This window comes from Hypanus sabinus, chromosome 6 (assembly GCF_030144855.1).
Source record: "Hypanus sabinus isolate sHypSab1 chromosome 6, sHypSab1.hap1, whole genome shotgun sequence".
Taxonomy (NCBI): Eukaryota; Metazoa; Chordata; class Chondrichthyes; order Myliobatiformes; family Dasyatidae; genus Hypanus; species Hypanus sabinus.
The window spans coordinates 47,571,292-47,584,630 of record NC_082711.1 but is presented as its reverse complement, the minus strand read 5'-3'; the positions used below and the strand labels follow the sequence as shown (position 1 = coordinate 47,584,630).

At 42.2% G+C, this 13,339-nt stretch overlaps 1 protein-coding gene across 1 annotated transcript in view; it reads left to right on the top strand.

Moving 5' to 3' along the window:
• Positions 1 to 13,339, top strand: part of gpr158a (G protein-coupled receptor 158a) — a 576,558-nt gene that overhangs the window by 539,883 nt on the left and 23,336 nt on the right. The gene's annotated exons all lie outside the window — the stretch shown is intronic.

Sequence of the window (13,339 nt, the reverse complement as noted above, 5' to 3'; positions counted from 1 at the left end):
ACCCAGCATGGATGGAAAGCGTGCAAGGGAGGTTGCGGGAGCCTTCACTACAAAGTCCAGTGTTGATGCCACTACACCACCATGCCACCAGGCAGCATGTGTTGAAATGGGTCGACTTTAATGTGAGACATATCAGAAACAAGGGTAATGAACTTACAGACACATTACAGACAATTAACTGTTACAGGACTGGAATATTCCAGGCTTAGATGTTTCAAAAGGGACAGGAAGGGAGATAAAAGACGTGGGAAAGTGGCACTGCTAGTCAGTGAAAGTATCACAGTTGCAGAAAGGAAAGACATCATGGAGAGATTATCTACTGAATCAGTGTGGGTGGGTAGTCAGAAACAGGAGAGGAGTAATCACTCTTTTAGGAGCATTCTTTAGATCCCCCCAGCCCCTCAATAGCAACAAAGACACTGAGCAGATCGGGAAGCAGATTTTTGAAAGGTACGAAAATAATAGGGTTGTTGTCATGAGTGACTTCGAACTCCCTAATATTGATTGCTACCTCCATAGTCCAAAAAGTTCAGTTGGGGCAGACCTTGTTAGGTTTTTTTAGACCTTGTTAGAATATGCAAACAGGCTGACTAGAGGAGAGGCCAAACTGTCATTGTACCCAGTCAGGTGCCAGTCTTTTGCTGGATGAGCATTTTGGAGAGAGACCTTGACCATATCAAGACAGGGATATGAGCGGACAATATTGGGAAGTATTTAATTGGGGCAGGGTGAATTATGTTGCTATTAGGCAGAAACTCTGGAGGATATATTGGGAATGGATATTCTCATGGAAATGTACAACAGAAATGTGGATTTTTTTAGGGAGCGCTTGCTTAGGATTCGCAATAGGTGGTTCTATTGAGGCAGAGAAAGGATGGTTGACAAGAAAGGTGGTACATGAAGTCAAAAGGAAGAAGAAACTTTACCTAGAGTTTAGGAAGCATGGTTCAGCCTGGGCTCCAGAGAGTAATAAGGTAGCCAGGAATGAGTTTAAGAAGGGACTTAGGAGAGCTAGGAGGGGATATCAGAAAGCCTTGGTGTGTAGGATTAAGGAAGCTCCAAGGTGTTCTTCATGTATGTGAACAACATGAAAATGACTAGAGTGAGGGAAGGACCACTCAAGGATAAAAGAAGAAATGTGCCGATAGTTAGAGGAAGTAGGGGAGGTAATGAATATTTTGCTTCTGTATTCACCAATGAGAGGGACCTTAACGAATGTGAAGACAGTGTAGAACAGACTAATAGTCTGGTACATGTTAATGTTAGGAACGAGGATATGCTGGAACTTTTGAAAAACATAATGAAAACCCTTTTTATGAGGCGTCTCTAGAGATGCAGCTCATTAGTCCCTCATTAACAGCCACTGGACCCAGCAGTAAGAAAACCACCTTTCACAAACTCCATACATCTACGGTTGGTATGATTTAGGTCCCACCAAAACTGGGAAGTTGAGATGTCTTGACCACCTGAACCCCGATCCTTGCAAATTCTATGTAAGTGGAGAGTTTTCTGCCTAGATGTTGATGACCAGCTCCCAGGGGTCTGTTCTGAGACCCCTGCTCTCTATGACTTTTATAAATGATTTGAATGAGGAAGTGGAATTGTTGGTTAATAAGTTTGCTGATGACAGAAGTTGATGGTGTTGTGGATAGTGCAGAAGGTTGTTATAGGATATTGACAGGACGCAGAGCTGGGCTGAGAACTGGCAGATGGCATTCAATCTGAAAAAGCATGAAGTGATACACTTTCTAAGGTTGAACTTGAAGGTAGATTGCAAAGTTAATGGTAGGACTCTTAGCATTGTGGAGGAATAGTGGAAACTTGGTGTTGACATTGATAGATCCATTAAAGCTCCATAAGTTGATAGGGTTGTTAAGAAGGTGCATTGGGTGATTGATTTCAAAGTCATGAGGTAATGTTGCAGTTCTATAAAACTCTGTGCACTTCCATTGCATTTTGAATTGTATTTTATTAACATATATGTGGTAACATTTTGTTGTATGTCCTGCACATGATATACAGTATGTATTGTAGGTGCACTGTGCTTCAGAGGAACATTGTTTTGACTGGTTGCATATATGTACCGTCAGATGATAATAAACTTGAACTTGAATTTTACAACGTGAAGCTATAAGAGTGTCGTAGGCAAAAGTTCCAGTGAGCTGAACATTAGTAGTGGGTAAATTAGTGGAAGGTATCTAAGGGACAGGATATACAGTATAGATATGTCCCAAATAGGGATAGTCAACATGGATACTGTTCATGGTAGGCTGTATCTAACCAATCTTACAGAGCTTTTCACTGGGGTGCCAGGAAAATTGATGAAACAAATGTTGTTTACATGGACTTTAGTAAAGCCTTTGATGAAATCCTGCATGGCAGGCTGATCCAGAAGGTTCAGGAGTTTGGCATTTAGGGTGAAGTGGTAAATAGGATTCAATATTGACTTATTGCGAGGAGCCAGAATGTGGTAGTGGAGGTTTCCTGTCTGACTGGAGGTTTGTGCCTAATAGTGTGCAACAGGGATTGGTGTGGGTTTGATTGCAATGTTTAAGAGATAATTGGATAAGTACCTGGACAGGATGTTATCTCTCACCTTAGAACTATGCCTCTTGTATTGTATGCATCATGTCTCACCTAGATAGCCAAAAAAACATACCAATGTCTCCACTTCCTGAGGAGGCTGAAGCAAGTGAGGCTTCCCTACCTCCCCCATTCTAACCAGTTTTTACGTGTGAACGAATGAGAGTGTCCTGACCAGCTATATCACCATCTGATACAGGAATCACAAGGCATATGGCAGCAAGATCCTACAAAGGATTGCAATGACTGCTGAAAGGATCATTGGGGTTTTTCTTCCACCCATCCAAGATATTTATCAGGAGCTCTTAGTATTTTCATTGATCCCTCCCATCCGTCCAACAATACCTTTGACCCACTACCATCTGGGAGGTACCATAGCATTAGGACAGGGACTGCCAAGACGGGAAACAACAACTTCCCCCAGGCCATGAGACTACTGAGTTCCCTGCCACCACCCAGGTCTCATCACATAGGAAGCACCAATATACTCTTTAGGTTTTGACTTGTGTTGTAAATGCACCTTATTATTTGTTAATTTATTGTGGTTAATATTACCTTTGTGTTTGTGTAAGGTACTGTTTGGTAGTATACATGTATATGGTTAAGTAACAATAAATTTGATCTTAACTTGTAATTGATGTTTGTAACCTGGCAAAAAGACTCTATTTCCTCATAATTTTATATACTTCAGTCAGGTCGACTGCAGCTTTTGGCACTCCAGAAAAAAACATTCCAGTTTTGTCCAACATCTCCTAATAGGTAATACTCTCTAATCCACACAACCATGAAATGTTTCTGCACCTTCTCTAGAGCCTTTCCATAATGTGGCAACTGGAACTGCACACAATATTTCTTCTTTACTATTTCATCTATTTCTGCTGTCACTTTGAGGGGGCTATGAACTTGCATTTCAACATCCCTCTGTATATCTGCTCTCCTCAGCAAACCTTACTGGATCCATTCCAAATGAAGGTGGTTAATGAAGGAAGAGATGTGGACATTGTGTACGTGGATTCTAAGACAGCATAAGATATTGGACCAGAACCAGGCCACTCAGCCCATCAGACTGGTCCAAGTCTGGCTGATTTAATCTACTTCTCAACCCTATTTTCCTGACTTCTCCTTGTAACCATTCACATATTTACTAACCAAGAACCTATCAACTACTTCAGATATAACCAATGACTTGGTCTCCACAGCTGGCAATGAACTTCGCAGATTCACCACCCATTGCTAATGCAATTCCTACTGATCTCTGTAGTAAAGGGACATCCTTCTATTCTGAGGCTGTGCTTTCTAGTGCTTTCTAGTCCTAGACTCCCCACCATAGGAAACACCCTCTCCATGTCCACTACATCTAGGCCTTTCAATATTCAATGTTTCAATGAGATCATCCCTCCTTCCTCTAAACTCCAGATAGTACAGGTCCAGAGCCATCAAATGCTCATTGTATATTAACCCCTTCATTCCTAGAATTATTCTTGTGAACCTCATCTGAACCCTCTCCAATGCCTGCACATCCTTTCTGAGTTAAGAGCCCAAAAGTGCACTCCAGGTGCTGTCTCACCAATGCCTTATAAACCTCACATTACATCATTGTATTTACATAGTCTAGTCCTCTCAAGATGGATGCTAACATTTATAAATTATCTCCCCATTTAGAAAATGGTCTATACCTTCATTCCTCTACCACAATGCAGGACCATACTCTTCCCTATACTATATTCCATCTGCCACTTCATTACCCATTCCTCTAATCCATACTTCAGTCCTTCTGCAGACTTTCTGCTTCCTCAACACAGTAGTAGCCGCCTCTCCGCCTACCTTCATATCATCCACAAACTTGCCCACAAAGCCATCAATTAAATCATTCAGACTATTCACATATAATGTCACCAGCAGCCAACAAGAAAGGGTTCCCTTTATTCCCAGGAAGAAGTACAGTCGACGTTTCAGGCTGAGACCCTTCGTTAGGACTAACTGAAATAAAAGATAGTAAGAGATGTGAAAGTGGGGGGGGGGGGAGGGGGAAATCCAAAATGATAAGAGAAGACAAGAGGGGGAGTGATAAAGCTAAGAGCTGGAAAGTTGATTGGCAAAAGGGATACACAGCTGGAGAAGGGAAAGGGATCCATAGGGATCCTCCCTACCGACTCCCTTGTCCATTCGTCTCCCCATCTCTTCCCACCGATCTCCCTCCTGGCACTTATCCTTGTAAGCGCCAGAGATATATCAGAGATATAGGAAGGTAGGCAGAGGGGGTGGTGTGGTTTTACTGGTAAAGAATGCCATCAAATCAGTGGAAAGATGTGATATAGGATCGGAAGATGTTGAATCCTTGTGGGTTGAGTTAAGAAACTGCAAGGGTAAAAGGACATTGTTGGTAGTCATATACAGGCCTCCCAACAGTGGCTGGGAGGTGGACCAGAGTTTACAACAGAAACTAGAAAAGGTGAGTCAAAAGGGCAATGTTATGGTGGTCATGGGAGAATTTAACATGCAGTTCGGCTGGGAAAATCAGGTTGGTAATGGATCTCAAGAGAGTGAGTTTGTTGAATGCTTAAGAGATAGCTTTTTAGAGCAGTTTGTCATTGAGCCTATTAGGGGATCAGCGATACTGGGTTAGGTGTTATGTGATGAACCAGAGGTGATTAGGGAGCTTAAGGTAAAAGAACCTTTAGGAACCAGTGATCACAATATGATTGTGTTCAACTTGAAATTTGATAGGGAGAAAGTAAAGGCTGAAGTAGCAACATTTCAGTGGAGTAAGGGAAATTAAAGTTGTACGAGAGAGGAGTTGGCCAAAGTAAATTGGAAGGAGCTGCTGGCAGAGATGTCAGCAGAGCAGCAATGGTTTTCATTTCTGGGAAAAGTGAGGAAGGTGCAGGACATTTTCTTCCAAAAATGAAGAAACACTCAAATAGTAAAATAGTACAGCTGTGGCTAACAAGGGAAATCAGAGCTATTGTAAAAGCAAAAATTAGTGGGAAGATAGAGAATTGGGAAGTTTTTAAAAACCTACAGAGAGCAACTAAAGAAAGGAAGATGGAAATATGAAAGCAAGCTAGCAAATAACATCAAAGTAGATAGTAAAATTTTTTCAAGTATGTTAAAAATAAAAAAAGAAATGAGAGTGGATATAGGTCCGCTAGAAAATGAGGCAGGAGAAATGATAATGGGGGACAAGGAGATGGCTGGTGAAAGGAAATTATAGACCAGTTAGCCTGACCTCAGTGGCTGGAAAGATGTTAGAGACAATTGTTAAGGATGAGCTGATGGAGTACTTGGTGACACAGGACAAGATAGTACAAAGTCAGCATTGTTTCCTTAAGGGAAAATCCTGCCTGGCGAACCTGTTGGAATTCTTTGAGGAGATTACAAGGAGCATCGATAAAGGGGATACAGTGGATGTTGTATATTTGGTCTTTCAGAAGACCTTTGACAAAATGCCACACAAGAGGCTGCTTACCAAGTTAAGAGCCCATAATATTACAGACAAATTACTAACATGGTAAGAGCATTGGCTGATGGGTAGGAGACAGTGATTGGGAATAAAAGGATCCTTTTCTGGTTGGCTACCAGTGACTAGTGGTGTTCCGCAGCGGTCAGTGTTGGGACCACATCTTTTTATGCTGTATATAAATGATTTGGTTGATGGAGTAGACGGCTTTGTTGCCAAGTTTGCAGATGATACGAAGATTGGTGGAGAGGCAGGTAGTGTTGAGGAAACAGGTAGGATACAGAAGGACTTAGGAGGGAATAGGAAAACGGGCAAGAAAGTGGCGAATGAAATACAAAGTTGGGTAATACATGGTCATGCACTTTGGTAGAAGAAATAAATGTGCGACTGTTTTCAAAATGGGGAGAAAATCCAGGAATCTGAGATCCCTGGGAGGCACTTGGGAGTCCTTGTGCAGAACACCCTGAATGTTAACTTGCAGGTTGAGTTGGTGGTGAGGAAGGCAAATGCCATGTTAGCATTCAGTTCAAGAAGACTAGAATACAAGAGCAAGGTTGTGATGCTGAAGCTTTACCAAGCACTGATGAGGCCTCACCTTGAGTATTGTGAACTACAGATGCCCTAATTCTGCTCCTTTGTCTTATGGTCTAAATCATATCAGTGAGGATTGTGCTGGGCAAGTGTCGCCATACTTCTGGTGTCAACATAGCGTGTCCATAACTCACTAACATTAACCATATGCCTTTTGGAATGTGGGAGGAAAACAGAGCACATGGAGGAACTCTACACAGACATGATAATATGCAAAGTCCTTGCAGGTAGGAGTGGGAATCAAACCTAAATGCATGATTACCAGTGGAGTAAAGGGATGCACTAACCATTACACTACTGTGCCAACCCCAAGCTGGAGCAGTCAGGTAGAACAACAATGCCAGAGGCATGGCTGGTTCTGGAGAACAGCTTCAGCTTGCCAGCCTGGATGATGTAGAACGCCATACCCTTTGCTCTGTTCAGTGCATTCAGCATTTGCAATGCAGAAATGAAATCACAATGGATGAGGGCTGGCCACCGTGATGATGGAGTCCTAAGGAAGAGGTTAACGTGGATCATCCACCAGGCCATGTTCTTTGTGACAACGAGGTTTGTTCTATCACTGTTGAGGATTGGGGTGTCTGCGGGTGTCTCCCTCCAGTCAGTGGCACGGGGAACATTTTACTGGTAGAGGGAAGAATGAATTCAATTAAATACCAGCAAATTCTGGAAGCAAACTTCACACCATCTGTAAAAAAGCTGACGATGAAAAGAGGATGGCTTCTACAACAGGATAATGATCCTAAATACACCTCAAAATCCACAATGGACTACCTCAAGAGGCACAAGCTGAAGGTTTTGCCATGGCCCTCACAGTCCCCCGACCTAAACGTCATCGAAAATCTGTGGATAGACCTCAAAAGAGCAGTGCATGCAAGACGGCCCAAGAATCTCAGAACTAGAAACCTTTTGCAAGGAAGAATGGGCGAAAGACCCCCAAACAAGAATTGAAAGACTCTTAGATAACTACAGAAAGCATTTACAAGGTGTCAGTGATACTTGCCAAAGGGGGTGTTATTAAGTACTGACCATGCAGGGTGCCCAAACTTTTGCTTCGGGCCCTTTTGCTTTTTTGTTATTTTGAAACTGTAAAAGATGAAAATAAAAAAGTAATCTTGCTTAAAATATTAAAGAAATATGTGTCATCTTTAACTTTATGCCTTTCCGAAATCAGGTAATCTTTTACTTACTTAGCTATTCACAGAAACAGAAATTTTGACCAGGGGTGCCCAAACTTTTGCATGCCACTGTAAGTTGCTTGTGATAAGCAGAATTCTTAAACAACAAATCATCTTAATAATGAATGTAATTTATTGGAATATTTAATTTGTAAACATCATTGGGATGCTGTGATATATGGGGTTATCAATTATATTAATGATCTTGGTTGCTTTAATCTCAAACTGTACAGGCTGTTTTCAGCCAATGTGCTCTGCGGTGTTGTCGATTTTTAGTTCATTAAATGCAGACGTTCAAAATAATATAATTTGCTGCCTCCAATATCCCTTCCTCTCAGCTGTGCAAATGCCATCTGCCAGCTTCCTGGAGATGAGCTGAAGTGGAACGGGCACCAAATTATGCCTTTAGCCATGACTGAGTTCAGTTGAGAACAAGACACTTCCAGGAACACATCAAAATGGGAAAAGAAATGGAGTGTCTGTCAAGTGTGTAAGTGGAAAGCTGAAGATGATTAAATGGCAGAAGTGATACAGTCATCCAACAGTAAGAGAATAAATGAGAAAAGTGGAAGAAATGAGTGGGATTTATGAGACAAACGGTGTAAGCAGCTGAAATGCAAGTTACCTTGTAGATAATGCAGCAAAGGAAGCAGGCCAGTGTCATACTGGGTAGTCTGGAAAGCAAGCATCAAGACAGCAGAATGGACCCTGTGAATGGGGCAGGGTTGCTGTTATGAATAGGATCAGGCCAGTGTCATACTGGGTAGTCTGGAAAGCAAGCATCAAGACAGCAGAATGGACCCTGTGAATGGGGCAGGGTTGCTGTTATGAATAGGATTAGGGCAGTAGCCATATTATTTTCTGGAGAAGAATCCAGTCTGCTGGAGGAGCTCAGCAGGTTATGCAGCATGTGTGATGGGAAAGAATTGTTGACATTTCACATTGATGTATGGATTTTGACCCAAAACAATGGCTTGTTTTCTGTCTGTAGAGAAATCATTTCCAAGCAGCCTATTGGATCTGATTATCCATGTTGCCTCTGTAAATGGCAGTAGAATCATATTTAAATTGTAGAATCAAGTTTTCATATTTGTGGGTCAAATGCAAATTATATTTGGGTGAATGATTATCCACTTCAGGTCCTGTAGGTGGTGATAGTAACAGGATCAGAGAAATGCCAGTAAGACATTTTCAGATTGCTAATTGCACATCAACCAAGTTAAATTAATGTTCATCTACCTGGATCAAATGTAATCACTATTTTATAGTAACTGATGGTATATTGTTACATTCCTCCTGCTTCATCAGTATCTTTCAGAATCTTGTCATGCTTATTCCCTTTCATTGTCCCCTTTACCACTTAATTCCTTTATTCCCACCTTCCTCACCTGCAAATCTGCTGGGGTTGTCCATTGTGTCCGGTCCTCCTGATGCAGCCTCCTCTATATTGCTGAGACCCGTCAGAAATTAGGGAATGACTTCATCGAGCACCTCCGCTCCATCCATCAAAATGGAACTTCCTGGTGGCCAAGCATTTTAATTTCGATTCCCATTCCTGTTCCAAGATAATAGACAATAGACAATAGGTGCAGAAGTAGACCATTCGGCCCCTCGAGTCTGCACCGCCATTCTGAGATCATGGCTGATCATTCACTATCAATACCCAGTCCCTGCCTTGTCCCCATATCCCTTGATTCCCCTATCCATCAGATATCTATCCAGCTCCTTCTTGAAAGCATCCAGAGAATTGGCCTCCACCGTCTTCCGAGGCAGTGCATTCCACACCTCCACAACTCTCTGGGAGAAGAAGCTTTTCCTCAACTCTGTTTTAAATAACTGACCTCTTATTCTTAATCCATGCCCTCTGGTACTGGACTCTCCCAACATCTGGAACATATTTCCTGCCTCAATCCTATCAAATCCTTTAATTATCTTAAATGGTTCAATCAGATCCCCTCTCAATCTCCTCAATTCCAGCGTGTACAAGCCCAATCTCTCCAATCTCTCTGCATAAGACAGCCCTGCCATCCCAGGAATCAACCTAGTGAATCTACGCTGCACTTCCTCAATTGCCAGAATGTCCTTCCTTAAACCTGGAGACCAAAACTGTACACAATATTCCAGGTGTGGTCTCACCAGGGCCCTGTACAAATGCAAAAGAACATCCTTGCTCTTGTATTCAATTCCCCTTGTAACAAAGGCCAACATTCCATTTGCCCTCTTCACTGCCTGTTGCACTTGCTCATTCACCTTCATTGACTGGTGAACTAGGACTCCTAGGTCTCTTTGCATTTCTCCCTTACCTAACTCGACACTGTTCAGACAATACTCTGCCCTCTTGTTCCAGCTTCCAAAGTGGATAACTTCACATTTATTCACATTGAATGACATCTGCCAAGTATCTGCCCACTCACTCAGCCTATCCAAGTCTCCCTGTATTCTCCTAATGTCCTCTTCGCATGTCACACTGCCACCCAGTTTAGTATCGTCAGCAAACTTGCTGATATAGTTTTCAATGCCCTCATCTAAATCATTGACATAAATCGTAAAGAGCTGTGGTCCCAATACAGAGCCCTGTGGTATCCCACTAGTCACCTCCAGCCAGTCTGAGAAACACCCATTCACTGCTACCCTTTGCTTTCTATCTGCCAACCAGTTTTCTATCCATGTTGAAACCCTGCCCACAATGCCATGAGCTCTGATTTTACTCACCAATCTCCTATGTGGCACCTTATCGAATGCCTTCTGAAAATCTAGGTACACAACATCTACTGGCTTACCCTCGTCTAACATCCTTGTTACACCCTCAAAAAACTCCAACAGATTAGTCAAGCATGATTTGCCCTTGGTAAATCCATGCTGGCTCGGCCTAATCCTATTTCTGCCATCTAGATGTGCCACTATTTCGTCCTTAATAATGGACTCAAGCATCTTCCCCACGACTGACGTTAGGCTAACAGGGCGATAGTTCTCCGTTTTCTCCTTCCCTCCCTTCTTGAAAAGTGGGACAACATTAGCCACTCTCCAATCTTCAGGAACTGATCCTGAATCTAAGGAACATTGGAAAATGATTACCAATGCATCCGCAATTTCCTGAGCCACCTCTTTTAGAACCCTCGGATGCAGACCATCTGGACCCGGGGATTTATTAGCCTTCAGTCCTACCAGTCTACTCATCACAGTTTCTTTCCTAATGTCAATCTGTCTCAATTCCTCTGATATCTTATGACCCTGGCCCATCCATACATCTGGGAGATTGCTTGTGTCCTCCCTGGTGAAGACAGATCTAAAGTATGCATTAAATTCTGTTGCCATTTCCCTGTTTCCCATAACAATTTCTCCCAATTCATTCTTCAAGGGGCCAACATTGTTCTTAACTATCTTCTTTCTCTTCACATAGCTAAAAAAGCTTTTGCTATCCCCTTTTATATTCCTGGCTCGACTCTCATACCTGATTTTTTTCTCTCCGTATTGCTTTTTTAGTTAAGATCTGCTGTTCCTTAAAACTTTCCCAATCATCTGTATTCCCACTCATCTTAGCCCTGTCATACTTCTTTTTCTTTAATGCTATACAATCTCTGACTTCCTTTGTCAACCACTGTGGCCCCTTCCCCTCTTTGAATCCTTCCTTCTCATTGGAATGAACTGCATTTGCATCTTTTGTATTATGCCCAAGAATATCTGCCACTGCTGATCCACTGTCTTTCCTGTCAGGGCATCCGCCCATTTAACTTTGGCCAGCTCTTCCCTCATGGCTCCGTAGTCTCCTTTATTTAATTGCAACACTGACACCTCTGATCTGCCCCTATCCCTCTCAAATTGTTGATAAAGATATCGGTCCATGGCCTCCTCTTGTACCATGGTGAGGCCACCTTCAGGCAGGCTCCAACCTGATGGCATGAATATCCATTTCTCCTCGTAAAAAGAGGTTTCCACCCCACTCACCTCCTCTTCTATTCCTCAATCTGGCTCCTTACCTCTTCTCACCTGTCTATCCCCTCCCCCAGGTCCCCTCCTCCTTCCCTTTCTTCTATGGTCCACTCTCCTCTCCTATTAGATTCCTTTCTCTCCAGCTCTTTACCTCTCCCACCTGGTTTCACCTATCACCTTCTAGCCTTCCTTTTTGCACTCCCCTCCCACCCTCCATTTTATTCTGGCACCCTCTTCTTTTCCAGTCCCGGAGAAGAGTCTCTGCCTGTTTATTCACTTCAATAGATGCTGCTGACCTGCTGAGTTCTTCCAGCATTCTGTGTGTGTTCATTCTCAACTTGTTATTTAACCAATTTTATTACATTCCTTTTAATTTTCTGCTTAATTTCTTCATGTTTCAGCAAATCATCACAGCATGCTTTCCTCTCACTCACATTCCTTTAAGACAGACACCAGGAAGTTGCTTGGTATTCAGATTAACTCTAATGGCAAAAAGGTTTGCATTCTGTGGGTGCTGACTACAGGGAATTCTGGGACACCAGAAACACATATGAAGAATTGTTCCACCTGCTACGTGGATACCGTTCAAAATAAGCCTGACACATCCAGTGGAAGGAATTGTCAGCCACATTCTGAAATTCCTTGCAGACTTACTGCAGTACTGACCCATGGAGATGGCACTGCGGAAGGACATACCCCCAGTAAAGCTCCTAAAAAAGAAGCAAACTCCATGTGACTCTTCAATGCCCCATTTTACTCAAATTTACATTTCAGTTTATTTTAATTGTGGCCTCAATTGCTCAGATAGAATAAAGCTTCTCAATCAACTAAGATGTGTTCAGATTTTCTGAATTTTTTTTTCAGAAATGCTAGTCCTCAATCTTTTAAATTTGGCCTGGATGGAACCTTCTATTCCTACTTCAAACTTCCGATGCTTCTTACCTTAATGCAGTGTAACTAAATCAGCAGTCTAGAGACCACCCTCTAATTGATACAATTCTGGGGTAATTGGATGCATATTGCCTACTTTTTGATAACAGTTCATTGGCATGACTCATTATTTTGTCATTTGATTCCAAAAATTTGAATACAGTGAATCCAAATTAATAAATGCTCTCAACATAGAAGATGAATTTGACAAAAGAAGAGTCGAGGAGTTGTAAGTCAGGGGTAACGTTACAGATAACAGTTGCATTGGGTTAACAAGCCACTATCTGGACATTGGACAAAAGGACCAATTATTGTGACCATGTGGTCATATTGCACTTCCTTATCTTTCTTTCAGCCTTCCTGGTCATTGATCATATAATCCCCACATGCTGTTTTTCTTCAGAAGTTTTACCTATCAAAGGCAATGGTTTTCATTCTCCTGTCTGTATCTATTAGCTCAGCAGTCTGTTAAAGATCTATTCTGTTTTCTTTTCTTTCTCATGTACGTTTTGCCTTCCTAACAAAATCTAACGCCAAGAAATCCATTTGCACAGGGCACTCAGTCTAATTCAGCAGAAACCAGCTGGTGGGGCTGATTTTCAACTTCGCTATTTAGTTAGCATTCTGTGAAAGTGGATTGATTGTCCACATGGATTCTACCGTTTCC